The following is a 20686-nucleotide window of genomic DNA, read 5'->3' as shown; positions in this document are numbered from 1 at the left end:
TGATAATGTGGGAATTTTGAATTATATGATAGAACCTTGATTTATGGATTTATATTTGGTTTTAAATAAGATAACATGCGATGACCGTAGGTGGTTCTTTTAAAATCCTGGGTCTGGGGCGTGATAGTTTTAATGGTATTAGAGCAAAAGGTTCCATATATTCAAAAATATATATTAGTTAAGGTTTATTGAATTTGAAGATGTTAATTTTAGAGAAAATGTTATATTCTATTGCATATATTGATGCAATCATTTGACTCAAAATTATGGTTGATTTTTTTTTTTTTGAAAAAGGTTAACTTTTATTAAAATGAACGCAAGATGCGTTCAAACATTACAAAAAGGAAGTAAAAAACAAAAAATAAATAATAAAATAACATAATAATTTTAAATGCCAATAAGATAAAAAAAAATCCCATCCCGTACAAGCTCCTCTTTTTCGGATTGAAGCGAACGTGTGTAACATAAATCTTTTGAGACGCCCGTATCCATAACTTTTCCCTTCAAAAACTCTTCTATTTCTTTCTTTCCAGATTGTCCACCACATGATGAGGGGAATTGGTTTTCAGTCGTCCGCTATTTTGTTGCTAGAACACAATTCAATCCATTTGACCCAGAAATCAGCGACTTTTGATGGTGTATCCCATTGGAATTGAAGAAGGTTCTATAGAAGATCCCATTTGCTATTGGAAAGGTATGTAGAAGAATGTGATCAATAGATTCTTCACTCTTCAAACAAATGTTGCATCTTCTAGTGTGAAATCCTTTCTTTTTCAGTTTGTTAGTAATCAAGACTCCTCCATTAATAGCTTCTCAACCAAAAAACGAGATTTTTGATGAAATTTTTTATTTTCACACCTCTTTCCAAGGAAATCGGGATTGAGTATTTTGGAGAGACGCATGATAAATGTAACTAGTTTTAAAATCAAGAGAGTTAGACAGAGAAAACTTGTTGTTAGTCTCTAGGTCAATCGAAACGTTGGTAAGAGCATCTATGAAGAGAACTCGTCTCCCTTCCTCTTCGGTGAAAAGTTGTCTATTTAAAGAAATTCTACAAACAATTTGATTAAATGTGAGACGAAAACAGTCTGCCACTTTAGCCTCATTTTTATTAGCAATTTAAAAAAGATTCCGATAAGTGTCTGACAATTTTCGCTGGGGTGCCACAAATCATTCCAAAAATCAATTTTCTTACCATTACCAACCGTAAAAATGAGAAGGGGATCGAACTACTCCCATGTTTTACAAATACGCCCCCATAGGCTTCTACCCATAATCTTTCTCCCAGAAAGAGGTATCCATTCGTTATCTCGAAGTCCGTACTTGGTAATGATTGCTTTCTTCCAAAGACTCGTCTTTTCGTTGAGGAATCTCCACCACCATTTACAAAGGAGCAAAGTGTTGAAAAGGGAGAAGTCCTTGATTTCGAGTCTGCCGTCAACAACTTCAAGATTCGTTGTGTCCCATCTCACCAAATAAGTAGTTTTAGATGATTTAGAGTTACACTAGAGAAAATTCTTAATGATAGTGTCCATTCTACTGGCCATCGATGCAGGAATAGGGAAGATTGACATAGTAAATATTGAAATTATGGCGAGGGAGTTCTTAATGAGGACCAACCTACCGCCTTTAAAGAGAAGTTTTCTCTTATAAAGTACCAACCTATTTCCCATTTTCTCGATGATAGGATTCCAAAAATCCTTGTAATTGAATTTGGTGCCAAGAGGAAAGTCGAGATACTTTTATGGGAGAGAACCAGTTTTGAACCTCAGATTTTTGACCAATGACTGGGTGTCATTAACATTACCGATGAAAAAAAGTTCAAACTTTTCTCTATTAATCTTCAACCCCGAGCATGCCTCAAAAAGAATAAGAATCTTCCGAAGAGAATGAAGGTTTCCTGTTTTAGGTTTAGTAAGAAAAAGAATGTCATCAACAAATAGTAAGTGGGATATGTAGTTGAGTCTTCTCATCGTTCCTATATTAATTCTCGTGAAAAGACTAGCATTGATGGCTCTCTCGAATAGTTTTTACAAACCTTCTATAACCACCGTGAAAAGGAGAAGTGATAAAGGATCCCCTTGTCTAAGTCCTCTCGAACTCTTGAAAAACCTAGATATCGTGTCGTTTATAAGAATTGAGAACTTAGGTTCAGTAACACAAGTTTTGATCCAACTCCTCCAAAATCCATCTTTTCGAGGAGAGAAAAGAGAAAATCCCAACTCACGTGATCAAAAGCTTTTTCGATATCAAGTTTACAAAGGAAACTTGTCCTCTTTCTTCTAGTAATAGAGTCAATGCACTCATTTGCGATGAAAGAAACGTCAGTGATCTATCTATCTTGTACGAACACCATCAGGTTAGGAGAAATGAGTTCTGGTAAAAGAACTTTAAGATTATTAGCTAAAGTTTTCGCCAAGATTTTATAGAAGCCCGTCAAGGCTAACAGGTCTAAAGTGTTTGAGTTCTTTGGCCCCTTGAATCTTCCTAACAAGGACAATAAAACTAGAATTCCAACATTTCTCAAAGGAAGTTGTAGCATGAAAGTGCTTGCACGAGCTCAAATAGTCCTCCTTAATAAATTTCCAAGACTCTTTAACAAAAGCGATTGTGTATCTATCCGGGCAGGTGATTTATCTCCATAACAACTTGTAATAGTTTTTCAAATCTCTTCAATTGTAAAATAATGTTTGATAGAGTACTTTTGTTGCTCGCTAATTTTGTTAAAGTCGTTTCCTCCCAAAATTGGTCTCTCGCAAACTGGCTCTATGAGAAAATTCTCATAGAAAGAGATAATGGAATCTCGAATGGAGTTTGACTCGACAATCTCAATCCCGTTCACCTTAAGGATATATATCTTATTATATTTTCTTCGATAGTTTGCAAAGTTGTGGAAAACCCTACTATTAGAATCCCCTCCTTAAGCCATTTACACCGTGATTTTTTTCTTGCATTATCTTCTTCCCATTTATAAAGAAAGTCAAGTTTTTCCATGAGGGTGCATCTTTTAAAGGTTTCCTCTTCATTCAGATCTCGTTCTTTTTCCAACCTATCAATGATATCAATCTCCTGGGAAACGTTAAAAAGGATATAACGAAGAGATCCAAAGTTGACTCGTCTCCATTCTTTAATGAAATTTTTAAGATTTTTCATTTTAAAAGAAAGGATAAACAATGGTCTCCCCTCAACTGTTGAGTAATCTACCCACCACTTCCCCACTTCTGACACAAAATTATGATCCGAGAAAAAAGCGTTTTCGAATCTGAAAGGTGGTTTAGGATGAGAGGTTTGACCGTAGTTTAAGAAAAGAGTTTTATGGTCAGAAAGACGTCTTGTTTTTGCATATTGGCTTGTTGGATGATAAAGGTTCTCCCATTCTAAGTTGTAAAGAAAGCTATCGATGCGAGATATACTTCCATTGTTGTTATCACTTTTCCTAGTAAATTTGGCACCGTCGAGAATACGGTAAATTAGAAACGGTCCATCTCTGTTGTGAAACTACTTGAGTTTTTTCTTTCTCTTGGAGCCCTAACTAGGTTGAAATCGCCACAAAAACACCAAGGTATGGGCCATTGATTTTGTAAATCATATAGCTCCTAGATAAAAGTAGTTTTCTTATTATAGTCGATCGGTCCATAAACATCACTGAATGCCCAGATGTTCCTTTAGTGATGCATTTGAACTTAATGGATATTGAAAATACCCCAAAAATAGTTTTTTCCGCTTGAAAGAGATTTGTGTTCCAAAGAACAAGGATTCCTCCTGAATGTCTATTAGCGTTTAGATTCGCCCATTTAAAATTTTTCCTTCTAGTTAAGCTAGTAAGGAGGTTTTCCTTGAGATTCGAGACCATTGTTTCTTGGAGAGCAATAATGTTGCAATTACAAGAGTTAATGAAAGAAAAAACATAAGTTTTTTCTAGGGTTATTCAAATCCCTCACATTCTATGATATTATCTTGCTTAACATAAAGATAATTAGGTTGATTGAGGTTCCGGAATCACCATTTCCGGTGATGCTTGGGCAGTAATGATCGTGTTAGTTGCCTCTACATGGATCGCACTTTCCTTATCGTAATTAGATATGCAAATCCATTCCTTACACATTTTTTTAGGATATTTGAAGCCTTCTATCCTCTATCTATAACTTCAATGTGAACTGCATTTGCGAAACTCATCATATCTTCAAATTCTCATTCAGATTCGTCGTTAGTACTTTTTTGTGAATTGTTAACATCGGGTGTTGTCGCCCATACTGGAAAAGTTACTTTAAGGGTATTCAATATTGAAGATGTAGTGTGTTGAACTAAAATGTTATAAGAATGGATGATGATAATCTTGCCAATTTGGTACGTCTTGAAAGGAAAAGGTGGAATGCCAACAATAACAAACATCATACAGAAAAGGGACAAGAGACTAGAGAGTCTTCAAGAGCTGTAACAATTGAGGATATTGTTAAAACAATGGCAGGAATAGCACAACAACAAGCACCGTCTAATATGTTTCTGAATTTAAGAAGTTGACCCGCCATACTTTGAAGGTAAAGTGATCCAATGGAAGCTAAAAAGTGAATATATGAATTAGAGAAGATCTATGAAGTCCTCAACTGTAGTGAGACAAAAAAAATACAATTTGCGGTATTCCATTTGCAAGGAAATGCACGCAACTAGTGAGAAATGGAGAAGCTAACCTACGGGCGTGGTATAAGTAAACTCTCTTGGAAAATTTTAAAGAAGCTTTCTATAATAATTATTTACCTAAGAGTTTATGGCAGGAAAAGAAGATGGATTTCATGAACTTGAAATAGGGAAATATGACAGTAACCCAATATCAAGCCCGGTTTGTAGAATTGGCAAAGTTTGCTCGAATATGGATCGGAAACGAGATCACAAATGGAAGGAAATTCGAGATGGGTTTGAGCCCTCATATTCGACAAGTGGTGGTTCCTTTTAAACTAAACTCTTTCATTGATATCGTGGAGAAGCCACGATTGATAGAAAGAGAGTTGGGCATTACGAAGAAGATAGACGAAGAAATTTCAAGGAAATAAAGCAATCCAAATATCGGTGAGGGGAGTCGAAGTTCATATCGACTTTGCAGACCCCTACCTATAGATAATACGACTCGAGGATCAAGGAATATTTCTTCACATAATCAATATGTTCAATGCTCACATTTCTTTAAAAATCATTGTACCAAAGAGTGTCGTTGGCTCACTAGAGCTTGTATCAAATGTGGGAAATGTGATCACAAAAGAGATAATCGTCCAAGACTAAGAAGTCCATTTACACATCCTTATGTACGTGAATATGGAAGCTTAGTGAATCAAAGATCAATGCCAAATCAAAACAGGAGAATTGGGCAAACACACAGAGGTTAGGAACAAGGAGGCCAAGTTAGAGTATTTTCTATAATGAATACTGAACAAGCACAGACTTCTAATAGTATAGTATTAGATACCATTTATGTTTCTTTTAATTATGCTCTAGTATTATTTGTTTCTGGTGGTACAAATTCTTTCGTGTCCCAATAATTTGTTACAAAGAATGATTGGAGTACTGAACCCCGAGATGTGAATATAAGTGTTGAAACGTCATTTGGTGATAAGATAATTGCAAACTTAATTTTTAAGTCTAGAAAAGTTTTAATAGGATATAATGTGCTACTAGTTGACCTTATAGTACTAAATATGTATGGTTTTGATATTATATTAGGAATGGACTGGTTAGTCACAAATTTCGCTACAGTTGATTGTCACAAATTTCGCAGTTATTAATAAGATGGTTATTAATAATGTGGTCATGATCCCCCAAAGACAGAAGAGAAAACTAAGGGTATAAAGACGTGGATAAAATAAATAATTATTTTATCACACTCTCGCTCTGTTTCTAAATCCCCATCATCAGAGAATAAAGGAAACTAATGATTTCTGCCATTTTGGAAGACCATTTCATCCAAACATCATGTCTAAGGATCCAAATATGTATTCCGCTCTTATCTTTCATATCAGGAACAAGTATTATGATTTAGGGCATTACAGTTTATGATTTAGTTTTAAGTGGAAATTATTTCCATAATTTCGTTCCTAGCTTGGTCTGCGCTTGGACGTGCCTTAGTCTGAACCCGCGAGCCTGGGTTTGGTCTTGGCCGAGCCATGCCTGCTCTGTTTCCACTCTGTTGTCCATTACCACTCCTATGTTCGTTGTTGTTGTCGCCTACTGCCGGCTCCGACTTACGGCGGTTTCCGACCATTTTATTTTTTTTTATTTTTTTTAATATTCTATAAAACACAATATTATTATTATTTATTTAACAATGGCTTGGTTTATTCATTTATTTATTTATTTATTTATTTTTTTCATTTTAGTCTTATTTAAAATGTTCGTATTTTTAATTAATTTGGAATCCAATGAATACGACACAATTTCTAAACTAATTATTTATTTTAATCTCGTGTAATGATTATATAAAATTTAGAAAACATTTTTGTTGGCTCGGGAGTTTTTTTTTAAGTTATTAATTCGGGTGTAAAAATCGATTATCTACATAATGTCCCTCTTGGACAAAGTTTGTATGAAACATCTCGTTTTGGGAAAATGCATGTCCATGTTTGACACTGTCAAATGTAATTTCATTCTTAACCCTGAATAGGGTTTGTGTAGAGTATATATATACATGATCATTCTATAACCTAACGGGTCGTATCTCCGGCCCATTTTAATCATATATAATAATAGAATATCAACTAATATAACATAGTCTAACACCCTTTCTCAAGTTGGAGCATGCAAATCACAGATACCCAACTTGGATCTAAAATGGTCGAATAATTATTTCCCAAGAGGCTTAGTGAGAATATCAACCAATTGAAAAGTCGTGGGAACATGGGAAACAACAATAGTCCCATCCTGGATATGATCCCGTAAGAAATGTAAATTCACTTCAATGTGCTTGCTACGCTCATGAAACACTGGATTCTGAGCCATATGAAGAGCTGATTGGCTGTCTGAGTACACATGCATACCCGATTGAGGTACTCCAAGGAACACCATGAACCCTTGTAGCCACTTCATCTCACAAACCAAAGCTGCTAAAGATCGATACTCAGCCTTAGTAGAAGATAAGGCCACAGTTGGATGTTTCTTAGACTTCTAGGACACGTGAGAAGAGCCAAGAAACACCAACCATCTAGCAACCGATCTGCGAGACTTGGGACAGGATGCCTACTCCGAATCGCACCGTCCAGATAACTGAAGATCACAATCACTCCTCAAGAGTATATCCTATCGTGGGGCATTCTACAGATATCTCATAACCCGTAATGTTGCCTGATAGTGATCCTGTAATGGGTCATGCATAAACTGAGATAATATATGTACATAGTATGCTATATCAGGTCTTGTGAAAGACAAATATATCAATCTCCCCACCAACCGTCGATAGCTCTCCGGATCCTCCATCTACGCACTCACTAACTCCCCCAACTTATGATTCTGCTCCATAGGAAAACCAGCAGGCTTAGCACCCAGAAAACCACACTCGGAAATAATATCTAGAACGTATTTCTGTTTACACAAAGAAATTCCCTCAGCACTCCTGGCAATCTCAACCCCCAGAAAGTACTTCAGATCCCCCAAGTCCTTCATATGAAAAATGATGATAAATATTGCTTGAAGGCCTCTAGTGTCCCCAAATCACTCCCTGATACTATCATATCATCCACATATATCAATACATGTAAGACAATATCACTGCTCATAAAGGAAAACAAAGAATGATCCAAACGAGACTAAATAAAATCATAAGAAAGCAAAGTAGTTGTCAGTTTGGTAAACCAACAATGAGGCGCCTGTTTCAGTCCATAGAGAGACTTACGCATGCGACACACTTTGTTGGTATGACCGAACTCAAAACCTAGTGGTAGGCGCATGTATACTTCCTCTGCCAGATCACCATGGAGAAAGACATTATGCACATCCATCTGGTGCAAGTGCCAACCCCGAACAACAACAACTATAAGGAAGGCCCGAACAATACTCATTTTGATAACTGGAGCAAATGTCTCTAAGATAAACTGAGATAATATATGTACAGAGTAAGCTATATCAGGTCTCGTGAAAGACAAATATATCAATCTCCCCACCAACCGTCGATAGCTCTCTAAATCCTCCATTTGTGCACTCACTAACTCCCCCAACTTATAATTCTGCTCCATAGGAAAACCAGCAGGCTTAGAACCCAGAAAACCACACTCGGAAATAATATCTAGAACGTATTTCCGTTGACACAAAGAAATGCCCTCAGCACTCCTGGCAACCTCAACCCCCAAAAGTACTTCAGAGGGAATCTCACCACACAACTTATGATCAATGATGTTTAATACCCATTAAACTAATATTGCCTGAACAACATGCCAATCCTCCAATCGTGCCAAATCACACTCTAGTTTCACCACAATACTATTTAAAAAACCCATCTTACGACGAGTCACCAAAGATAAACGAAACGATTTTGACCACTCAGCATAATTATTATCCTTTAAAATAACAAGAGTAATAATGAGACCGGGCAAATCAGTACTACAAAAAAAATGGGTCCTTCAGAGGCTAGATTCCACCAGCTGTGCCTATACGAACTAAACCAGCAGCTCCACCGAACGCCGCTTGCTGCAGCAACGTCGCAAGCTGTTGAGCAAAACTCGTCTCCGCGGTCGGGCCACCGGAAGACTGCAACTCCGCGTCGAAGACGGTGGAAATATCATCACAATTTGACATATCGGCGGTGATTGGACAAAATATTAGGTATAGTTTAATATTTAGATAGACTCTGATACCATGTCAAATGTAATTTCATTCTTAACTCTAAATAGAGTTTGTGTAGAGTATATATATATACATGAACATTCTATAACCTAATGGGACGTATCTCCGACCCATTTAATCATATATAATAATAGAATATCAACTAATATAACATAGTCTAACAGACACATAGGCTAATTTATAATCCTAAATCTATTATCTCTCTCGAACTTAATCTCTCTCGAAATTAATTTTTTATTTATTATAAAAGAAGTAAAGGGATAGAGGGATAAAGTTGTCGACGCCCGTATTTACCTATTATTCCAACTCGAGGCATACCAAGCGATCATTGAAGATCTCAAATTTTGATGGTTCTCTACCTCATCTTACCCGGTTGTGTTTTTATGATGTTTTCAAAAAATGCTCTAGTGGTGATATGAAATATTCGATGTCACAATGGTTATACCTTAAAGGACGAACATACACTTCAACGTATTTAAATGATGGGTGGTATAGAATACTCTATGTCACAATGGTTATACCTTAGTAGCTGATCATACTCTTCGACCTATTCGAATGATGGATATGGAATACTCGATGTCACAATGGTCATACCTTAATGAATTACCATACTCTTCAGTATTTTCGAATGAGGAGTGATATGGAGTACTCAATGTCATAATGATCACACCATAACGTATGACCATACTCTTCGACGTATTCAAATGATGGGTGATATGGAATACTCGATGTCACACTGATCGTGTTTTTGATGGTCTATACATTATCGATGTATTTGATACTCGATGTCACAATGACCGTTTTCTTTTTCTGACATCCAATACCCTATCGAAGTATCTAAAGAATATATGATGTTCCAATGATTATTAACGATCATACTTTATCATGTATTTAATGAAAAATTATTTTTCTACAATCAATACACTTTCGACGAATTTGATACTCGATATCACTATGGCTGTTTTTTAGTCTAATGGTCAATACCATATCGAAGTTTCTAAAGACTATATGATGTCTTAATGATCCCTTTTGACTAGGGACCATACTCTATCAATGTATCAAAAATAGTTATCTGACTCGTTTTGGATTTTCATTAAGTTCCCTTTTTTATTTTTTTAATGAAAACCTTAGAACTTTTGGTTAAAGAATTTTTTGATACTTAGAGTGTATCTGGTAGAATCGATACATTTAATTTTGAGACTAAGTCTAGACGAACATCAAATGTTGATTTCAATATCTCGACCAATATGAATATTATTTAGTGATTGTTATGTCTCTAGTAGAATCAATACACCTAACAAATACATAGTGGTAATTGTAATGCCTCAACCAACACATAAGTTTTTCCTCTTTTTTTTAGCATCCTTGATAAATTTGACATAATCGATACACTTCGAAAATGCATAATGGTGATTTTAATGCCTGAACCTTAATGAATGTTTTCCCTCACTATTTTCTTCTTCTCCTCCTTAAGTTCTGAGTTATTATTATTTATTGGAAACAAGACAATCCTCTTAGTCCACATGTGTAGACATTCGAATTTTACACCTGAATATACTATAATAAAATAAACCTGGCTTAATATGATGACCATATTTGATTACTTAATAAAATAAATAATTAATCAAGAAATGACCCTCCTTGGTCAGTTTTCAGGTTGATTGAATAATAAATATTTTGTAAAACATCCAAAATATAAAATATAAACAAATATAGTCAATAATGCGAGCATATAGAGCGTTTTGAGACTTGTACGTGTTTTTTTTGTCACCATTCCCCTACCGAGGAGGTGGATAACATTTTTGTGCTTCATTTTTTGAAACGCATCTTGAAGGGCGGTTTGTATTCCAAAGTTGGTTTGAGTCTCATGTATTACCTTTTTTCGCTGCTCTCGCAGTAGGGGGACGAGAGATTGTTATGGTAAACTCAACCTGGGTACTATTTTTAGAAAAATATTTTCGAATGTTTTCTTTGTTAGATAATCCATTGGCTTACCTTCCCATTTTTGTGGCAACAGCTCCAGCCTCCAATGTGGCAATGACTAATGACGATTTGAGAAATTCACAAACAGATCTTGAAAATGAGAAGACAAATGGAAGAAAGAGATCTTTGATTTTTATTTGGGTTTGTAAGGAGAAGAAATGGGAAGAAAAAGAAAGGAAGGGAGAGAGGGAAGGAAAAGAAAGGAAGAGAGAGATTTGTTTAATAATATTTTTGTTTGGATTTATTGTTTATTTAGTAAATTTTTAAAATTACCAGATCGGCTTCGGGTATCTGAAATATTTTTTGCCCGATCTGTATCCGATTTGGATATTCGGTAAAAATATCGGATTGGATCAATATTTGAATCTGATTCATCAGATTCAGAGTTTTTCGGATCGGATCGGATCGGCCGGATCAACGAATCGGGTATTTCGGATCGGATTTTTTGGCCACCCCTACCAAGTAGCATACATAATTCAACCTACAACTCACGTGAGGTTGTCTAAAGTCATGTTGGTCTAAAATGAGTAGCTTGTGTTCATCTGAAGATTGAAGGAGCTACAATCCATCTCATTTGACGAATTTGCTACCAAAATTGTATCCATTAACGGTATCTATCCAACACGCCTAAGAATAACTCGTGACTCCTATTGAGTTGATCAAGAGAGATCATACAAGGTTGTTGTCTATTTGGCTGAGATAAAGAAGACCAACTGATGATGTTTTCCTTCATTAGAAAATGATGTGAAATACACTCATCCATTTGAAAAGGTTAAAGAACAAAAATTATGGGCCTAAGTTTGGGCTTTCCAAAAAGCTCAGATACATCCTGAATGGCCAAAAAACGTGGCTCAATTTCATGAATTACCATGAAGTCTATATGATCCTCAAATGGAAAAATAACCCCCATGCATTTATATATATTTGACATTCTATTTCATAAGCCCTAACGAGTTTCACATTCCCGAAATTCAAAGCGAGAGAGCCTCTAGTCTTCTCTAGTAATCGCTACTTGGATTTGAAAAACATCATCGTCGAAGCTTCAATTGTTGATCGAAACCTCACTTTTTGTGACTAATTCTCCTATTCTCTTTCAAGCTTCATTATCGACTAATCTAATATATTTGTAAGGTTTTTAAGCCATAACAAATCGTTTCTACGAATTAAAAGTTTTGAAATCAATTATTCATTTAATTTCAATTCATTTCATAGATTGATAGATTATTTGATCACATTTTTATTGATAAGTTGCTCAACATGCTTGGTTTACCCATTAGTTGCTAAATTTAGTTATAAATAGAGTCTATGAATGACATTCGCGCATTGAATACTATTTCTAGCAAAATGTTCATCAAAGAATTCTCGTTGTCGTCCTTGAGCGCTGATCATTTAGTTAATACCTAGGAAATGCTTCTAATATGGTCGTTTAACTAACCTAAATTAAGCCTAAGTTAATCGACCTACTAAGCCTAGCCATTATGAAATTCTGAAGCTCTATTCGACTTCATCAAAAAGTTATCACGAACAGGAGGCTTCTCTTGAATGAAGCCAACCGCCATCGTTCAAGCACATGATGAGGATCTCTAGACGACGACAAAGACCTACCTTAATTTGTTTGACGCATATGCAATGAAAATAAGGAAGAATCTCAGTTAGAGCTCGCTATTGACAAGGAACTAACGAATGAGGTGAAGAAGGCTGCAAAAACATGAATGCTACTTTCACCTACATGGTAGGATGTTGTAGTTTATATGGAGAGCAGAATCTCTGATTGGATGGTCTTTCGTCCAAGTAGAATCCCTTTTCGGTCAAAAGTCAGATTTGACTCGAGACCGCAAGGCCAACTTGCATTTGTTGTTAAAGGAAGAGCGGACCATCATATTAAGCATCTAGATGCGCGTCCAAAGGAGTTCCCAAGGTCTAAGTCCGTCCTCCATCTTCAGAATACTTTTGGAAAAACGCGTTTCTTTATAGTGTCATGAACAAGGTTCTAAAATTCCAAATAAATTCCAAAATATTTTCAATCACTTTCTATCTTCTCATGCTATCAATCTCTTACAATCAAGAAAATTCGAACATTTTACTTCTCGTCTTTGTGTTTTCAATTCTTGACCGGGATGCATTCTTGAATCTTAATCTTATCTAAAACTCGTAGATTCCTAGATCCATTTCTAGGAAATGAATAGGGTTAGCCCTTATTTAGACATTGGCTAAGATGTACACAAGATCAAAGCAAGTTCTGAGCTTAAAACACACGTGTAATAATCCTTTAAACATAAAATGACTAGTTATTTTGGAGTAGAGTTTATCCATTTAGGAGAGGCATGTGGGACATAGCACTACGACAATTTCTCACACGTAACCAAACACCAAACCTTTTAACACAAAATCTTTAATTTTCTTCCCTTAGTTTCTTTGTTAAGTAACTTAAGTGACGACTCTCAAGTCAATTAAATGAATCTGTTCAAACACACAATTTATTTAAAACATGTACGAAGAAACTTTTAAAAGTTTATGCTAGAGAACTATATTTTTGGTTCCTCATCTCACTTGAGACGAGACGATTCTAAAGAGAGTCGTTTTTCTTGTCTGTTTTACGAGATTCAATAGGAATATAAGTCTAGGGGTTCCCTAACATATTCTAAACACCACAGACAACTTTTTTTTGTTTAAAAAAAGTACATAGGTTGGACCTACCATCGAAAATCCCTCTTCACATTCCCCAAGGCAGAATTCGAGCAGGATTGGTAAAGCATAGAGTTTCTGATCATTTAAAGACGAGGAATTTGAAAAAAAGATGATAAATGTTTTCAGAAAAAGAGAGGAATCATAAAAAAATGAATACAAAAGCGAAGTGAGTTTGTTAGTCGAAATATGTAAGTTTAACCCAAATTTGAGAAACACGATCTAGTTAGAACTTTAGACGATTGATAATTTTAAATTAATTATCGAGAAGGTTCAAATTTCGACTATAAAATAATAGTTGTTCATACTTGAAGTTGGATTATTCATTTTGTACGTTTAAAAAAGCCTAATTTTTTTAAACAAAAATAAATGAATAAGGAGTTATTTTAAATTAAGAAAAATAAATATATAAAAAACAGTTTCAAACAAATTAATTAAATGTAAAAAACATATCTATATTTTTTTTTGTATCATCTAACACTAATCTATCCTTATTTTTATTTAAAGTACTATCATATTAATTGATTCTAAAAAATATATATTTACAACGTATAGCTTCCTTTCATTTTGGCAAAAAGCTAACTCCTAAGTCTTATTTTAAAACTAATGTTTTTAGTTTATATTTATGGTTTTATACTATTTCTTATCTTGTGAGAGTTTGATTAAAAAGTAAAGGAAACTAAATTAAGGTTGAATAAAATTTACACAATCAATATTAGTATTTAATGATTTAAATGGAATAATTTTGTGAGTATTTTTTTTTTCTGGTTTCAATCTTTGTTAGTAATAAAATCATGAAACCTAGATGTGCATTTTTAAGTTTATTCTTTTTAAATATAGCATCAGTCATTTCTTTGTTAGAATCAAATTCCTAAGAAATTAATTCAAAAAAATTTATATAGAAATTAAATCATTAGAGGTCTAGTATAATCAAATCACTCTTTTGATTAGAAATGAAAGAAGAGGACATTATCAGTTATCATGTAATAGATTTGTAACGTCTAAAAATGATCAACATCTTATAACGTTAGTTTTGTCTCATTTACCTTCCTCTCCAATTTCGAGTGGGATGATGAAGCAAATTGATAGGTTAACTAGAGTCTAACTTTAATGTTAATTTCATTAAATCTCGTAGCTTACTTTCCTCACGAACCTTGTAAAATAAAATGAGAGCACGACTTCCTCAGAATTCGTCTCATATAAAATGAGGTGAGAAACCAAAATAAGATTTAATAATATCGATTAAACTAACTTTGATATTTTAGAGTCGCCACCCAATTTTTTCTTTAAGAAATTGGGAAAAGAAAATATTGCGCGTTCTCGAATGCGAATAAAAAAGATTCTGATTAAAGTTTGGGGCTTGGTTACACGTGAGAAACGATAACAACGCAATGTCTCTTATGCCCATCAAATAATGGTCTCTATTATAAACACTTGGCTATTTCACACGAAATATTTCTTTTACACTTCGTTTATTTAATCCACCTTAGTACATTCGTCTAAGGATAAATTCAAACATAATCATGCGACTAAAGGTTTGTATCAATCTGTTCCTAGGGCATGCGTTTAGGCTGTCATCATGGTACGTGAGAATAAATAGGCAAAATCAAGATGAATACATGTAGATGAAGGCGTGATCTCAATAGTACCAGTTGTTTCTACAACTTTGTAAGAACACTAGAAAGTTCCTAGAGATCTTTGCCAACTCTAGAACACAATCTCGACACCCCGCTCCAAGAATCTCACAGTGATTGAAGATGAGAATCGCTAAAATCTCCCAAACAAGCCGTCTTCTCCCTCTTTATCTAAAAATCTCCTCCCCAAAATTTCCTAGTTCTTCCCCTTTTATGTGGAAAAGGAAATTTTTTCCTCTTTATCTTGCCCTTTTTCTTCTTCTCCATCTTCAGGGCCAATTGCGCAATTCTAGTTGATAATAAGGTAGTAGGCCTTTTCTGGTAGATTCGCTATCGTTTCTTCTTGATCGTGGCTTCAAATAAAATCTCAATGGTGGTCTAAGTTTTGGGATTTTTATTTGTTGAGAGAAAAAAATGCTTCCAACGGCCTCTTGATGAAGAATAGGGTCCTTCTGCATGTTTGGTTATTAAAGAAGAAGATGTGAGTCCCGCAAGTTTCTTTTCCCATACTAATGTCTAACTACTAATGCCCGCCTCTTGCTCTATTATTTAAATGTCAATCAGATGACATTTTCCTATTAATTAAATGCCAAACTGTAGCCACGTTTGCTTGATGGTTAAATTTCACCTCATGCCTTGTTTGATCGTAGATTTCTACTTGGTTGACTAGGTCCTTAACATGGTTGACTAAATGCTTTATTATTATTTTTTATTCCTGCAAAATAAATAAACCAACATTAATATCAAGAATATATATTTTTCAATTTTTTATTTGGTTTGGTTTATTTAATTTGTTTAACTATTTATATTTATTTATATTTTATTTAAATACTCCGTAATTTAATTATTTTAAAATTCGGTTGATAGGTCATCGTTTTCTAAATTAATTATTTATTTTAATCACGTGCAATGAGCCGATATAGGAATTTTGAAAATAATTTCAATGGCTCGAAATTATTTAAAAATATAAATCCGGGGTAAAAAATGAGCGTCTACGGAATGCCCCTTTTGGACAAAATTTGGATACAACACTTGAGTTTTAGGAAAACGCATGTCACACTCATTCAAATCTTCCAATTCATAATTTTTCGGACTTATTTTATGTATAAAAAATAATGTAAAGGGACAGAAATTTTCAAACTTGAGAAGTCTCACAGAAGACCTGTGTTTCTGGATTGTTGATGACCATCCGATGTCGATTCCATACCCGCTCGTTATCATCCAACTTGATGTTTCGTTGGTAGAACCTGGTATCACATGGTTTTGACCCGACTAGGGTTAGCTTTCCACATAAGTTGACAATCAAACTAGCTTTTGACTTGACTAGGATTAGCTTTCTACATATGCTAAAAGTATCTAACTAATATTGTAACTTTTGACCTGACTAGGGTTAACTTTCCACATAAGATAAAAGTACCTAATAATCTAGATTTTTACTGACTATGGTTACCTTTTGACATAAGCTAAAAGTTGTGTAGAGGTAGAAAGACAAACCTGACAAATCTCATAAGAGACTTGTATTTCTTGGCGTCTTTGGTACATCATTATGGCTTCCATCCAAGATCCATGCTATGTTGAGTCTTCTTAATGTAGACTTATGGGCGACGTGTCTTGTTCAATAATGAGATTCATCTCACTTTGAAACCGTTTAACGTCTAGTTTTGCTAAATCAATTTCTTCTTGACGTAGACTTTTGGACGATGTGTTTTTTTCAAAGGAGACTCCTCTCACCTTGACACAGTTTAACATCTTGTTCTTTCCTACATAAAGCTCTCCTCAATATAGAATTTTGAATGACGTGTTTTTTTCAAAGGAGACTCATCTCTCCTTGAAACTGTTTAATGTCTTGTTCTTTGTTACGTTGAGTTCTCCTCAACAATGATTTTTGGACTACGCGTTTCATTCAAAAGAGACTCATGTCATCTTGAAACCGTTGAACGTCTTGCTCTTGCTAAATCAAGTTCTTCTCTAAGTAGACTTTTGGACGACGTATTTCGTTCAAAGGAGACTCATCTCATCTTGAAACCATTTAATGTCTTGATCTTTGCTACATTGAGCTCTCCTCAACATAGACTTTTGAAAGATGTGTTTCGTTTAAAGGAGATTCATCTCACCTTGAAACCGTTTAACGTCTTGTTCTTGCTAAATCGAGTTATTTTCGATGTAGAATGTTGGAAGACATGTTTCGTTCAAAGGAGACACATCTCACCTTGAAACAATTTAATGTCTTGTTCTTTGCTAGATTGAGATCTCCTCAACATAGACTTTTGAACAACGTGTTTCGTTTAAAGGAGATTCATCTCACCTTGAAACCGTTTAACGTCTTGTTCTTGCTAAATCAAATTCTTCTTGACATAGACTTTTAGAAGACGTGTTTTTTTCAAATGAGACTCATCTCACCTTGAAATTGTTTAATGTCTTTCTCTTTGCTACATTGAGATCTCCTCAACATAGACTTGAACGACGTGTTTCGTTTAAAGGAGACTCATCTCACCTTGAAACCGTTTAACGTCTTACTCTTTGCTATATTAAGCTCTCCTCAACATAGACTTTTGAACGATGTGTTTCGTTTAAAGGAGACTCATCTCACCTTGAAACCGTTTAACGTCTTACTCTTGCTAAATCGAGTTCTTCTCGACGTAGACTGTTGGTTGACGTGTTTCATTCAAAAGAGACTCATTTTACCTTGAAATCATTTAACTTATTGCTCTTTTCTACATTGAGCTCTCCTCAACATAGACTTTTGAACGACATGTTTCGTTTAAAGGAGACTCATCTCACCTTGAAATCATTTAACGTTTTTCTCTTTGCTACATTGAGCTGTCCTCAACATAGACTTTTAAACGACATGTTTCGTTCATAGGAGACCCATCTCACCTTGAAACTATTTAACGTCTTGTGCTTTGCTATATTGAGCTCTCTTTAACATATACTTTTGAACGACGTGTTTCGTTTAAAGGAGACTCATCTCACCTTTAAACCATTTACGTCTAGTTTTTCACTAAATTTGACCATTACTACACTCGTTGACCTTCTTAGGTCTTTGAAACTTGTTCATAGGGCCTAGTCCTCCCTTGACTTTAATAGATCGCCTCTCGCACTCTCAAACTCACTCACTCTTTGTATCCTAACCTTAAAGGAGATTGCACCTGCTCTTTATGTGTTATTGTGAACGCTCGTAGTTTTGAAGTATGTTTTTATTATCATTTTCTTAATAGTGATGGTGAAGACGAATCTTTTATTTGTCATTTTGTTTAACAAAATGCCCCTATTATTGACTTAAGGTTTTATTTTTTTATTTTTTTCGAAGACACCTATAACCTTCAAATGTAAAGCAATTTTCTCCTTTTTTTTTGTTTTTTTTTGTTTTTTTAAATTGTTTTTTATGTCATTTTGGTCAATATGCCCCTAGTTATAACTTAAAGGTTTATTTTACTTCTCGTTTTCGCAATGGAGGAATGAAGTTAGACTTGTCTAGTCCTGTAGTTGTTGTTGATTTTTTCATTTGCACTCATTTTTCATTCTTGGATCAAAACGTTTTCGAAAGTTGGATTCATCCATTCTTTTTGTGACTGTTTCAAAAAGAGACCAATGATCGTTACATTTCCTCGACACGAAATTCGTCAATCATAAAATCACTCTCTAATTCATTGAACGCTATAAATTTTCTTTTTGAGGGATTTTATTTTTCTCAAACATCAAGTATCCAAGTTTATTTCACGCTCAACTTAACCGTTTTATCAAGAGGTTCATCCTTACTATCGGATAGTTATGCGTTATGACCTTTATGCTTCATTTTTCTTTGTTTTCATTTTTATTTTTGCATACTCGGGATGTATATGATAGAATCGATACATTTTGTTCTTGCCATTGGCAATCAAGACAAGATTCTAGTTGAACAACAAACGATGATTTAATATCTCAATCTCTGTGTGTATACACTTTTGATTTTCTTTTTGTTTAGACCGGGGTAATGTTTGACAAAATTGATACATTTTTTCTCTTGTCATTCTTGGCAGCCAAATCAAGAGTTTGGATGAGTCACAAATGGTGATTTTAATGTCTAAACCAACATAGTCTTTTATTGTTATTATTTTTCCGAAGCACTCAAGTTCTCACGCATGACCATCATAAGTCACCTCTCTTTAATAACGTGGTTTCAAGTTTGAGTTGTGAATTTCCACGAGCATCACTTAGAAAAATCAGACATTTTAAGCGTCGTATGGATTAAGAGTATTTATTTAGATGTCCTTTGTTTGAGTTTCTGAAAACATTGAGTTTCTTTTGAAACAATCATCAAATTAAATGGATTATTCCTCATTCCTACTTATTTTCTAAATTCTTATTTTTGTTTATAATTTTATTTTATTTTTTTCTTTGTTGAAGGGTTAAATGAAATCTTATTTTCTTCAATGCTTTTGATAGAAGTGTGGTGGTGACCGGGCTTGAAGAGTAAGTTATTTACGTATCTTTTTTCAAGGCATCAGGTCATAACGTAGTTCATACACTCGTTTGAAAAACATTGTTTTTTTTTTCAATTCTATCTTTTCTATTTGGTTTTTGTGTATTTTAATGCCACTAGTTTTAGAACTAGGATTTTATTGTGATAAATTTCACCTTATTGTTATCATAATCATTTTTTTTTGAAATCTACTTACACATTTTGGATCACTCTCAAATTTGAAAACATGAATATTCCTATGTCATTCTTTGATCTCATCATGCATCCACATCATATCCTCTTTGAGTGAATTCAAGAAAAATACTTCTTCAGCATGTCGATATTGTACGGGCCGAAAACTCGTGTACGTTGAGTGTAGTCAATCGAGTCACTCCTCTTGAGAGGATTTTCTTGATTATAAACGGTCCTTCCCATTGTGGTAGGAATTTATCTCTCAGATCCATCAATTCTCGAGTCTTCTTTAGTACTAAGTCACCGTCCTTGAGGTTACGAGGTTTGACTTTCCTGTTTAAGGAACAAGCCATTCGATTTTGGTACATCTGAGTGTGACAAAGGGCATCTAATCGTCAATTTTCCATTATAGCCAACTGATTGTACCAGGCTTTCATCCAATATTCTTCCACAACTTAACTTTCGAGGAGTACTCTAAGCGCGAGAAATTATATCTCAATAGGTTGCACGACATCCATACCATAGACCAATGAAAATGGAGTTTCGTCCATAGACATTCGGGCAATCGTTCGATAACCCCACAAGGCATAAGGTAGCTTCTCGTGCCAATCTTTGTATGTTTGGGTCATCTTTCTTGATGACCGTGATATCATTCTTGTTAGCCGCTTCAACTACTCCATTAGTTTGGGGTCGGTATGTAGACTTGATGTAGTATTTTATCTTCTCAAAAGCATGTTGGAAAGCGTCATCCCATACAAACAATTGATCTTTTCGAAGATGTTTGAATATTATATCACAAGTCATAGTCAGCCTATTTATAAATTGACTAATATACTGAATTTTACCCAAGAAATCTCGCACTTGCTTTTTGTTCTGAGGTGGTGGCATGAATATAATGGCCTCAATCTTACTAGGGTCCACCTTGATACCT

The sequence above is a fragment of the Impatiens glandulifera genome, chromosome 5 (assembly GCF_907164915.1).
Source record: "Impatiens glandulifera chromosome 5, dImpGla2.1, whole genome shotgun sequence".
In the NCBI taxonomy this organism is placed as follows: Eukaryota; Viridiplantae; Streptophyta; class Magnoliopsida; order Ericales; family Balsaminaceae; genus Impatiens; species Impatiens glandulifera.
Note: the sequence above shows the minus strand (reverse complement) of the source record.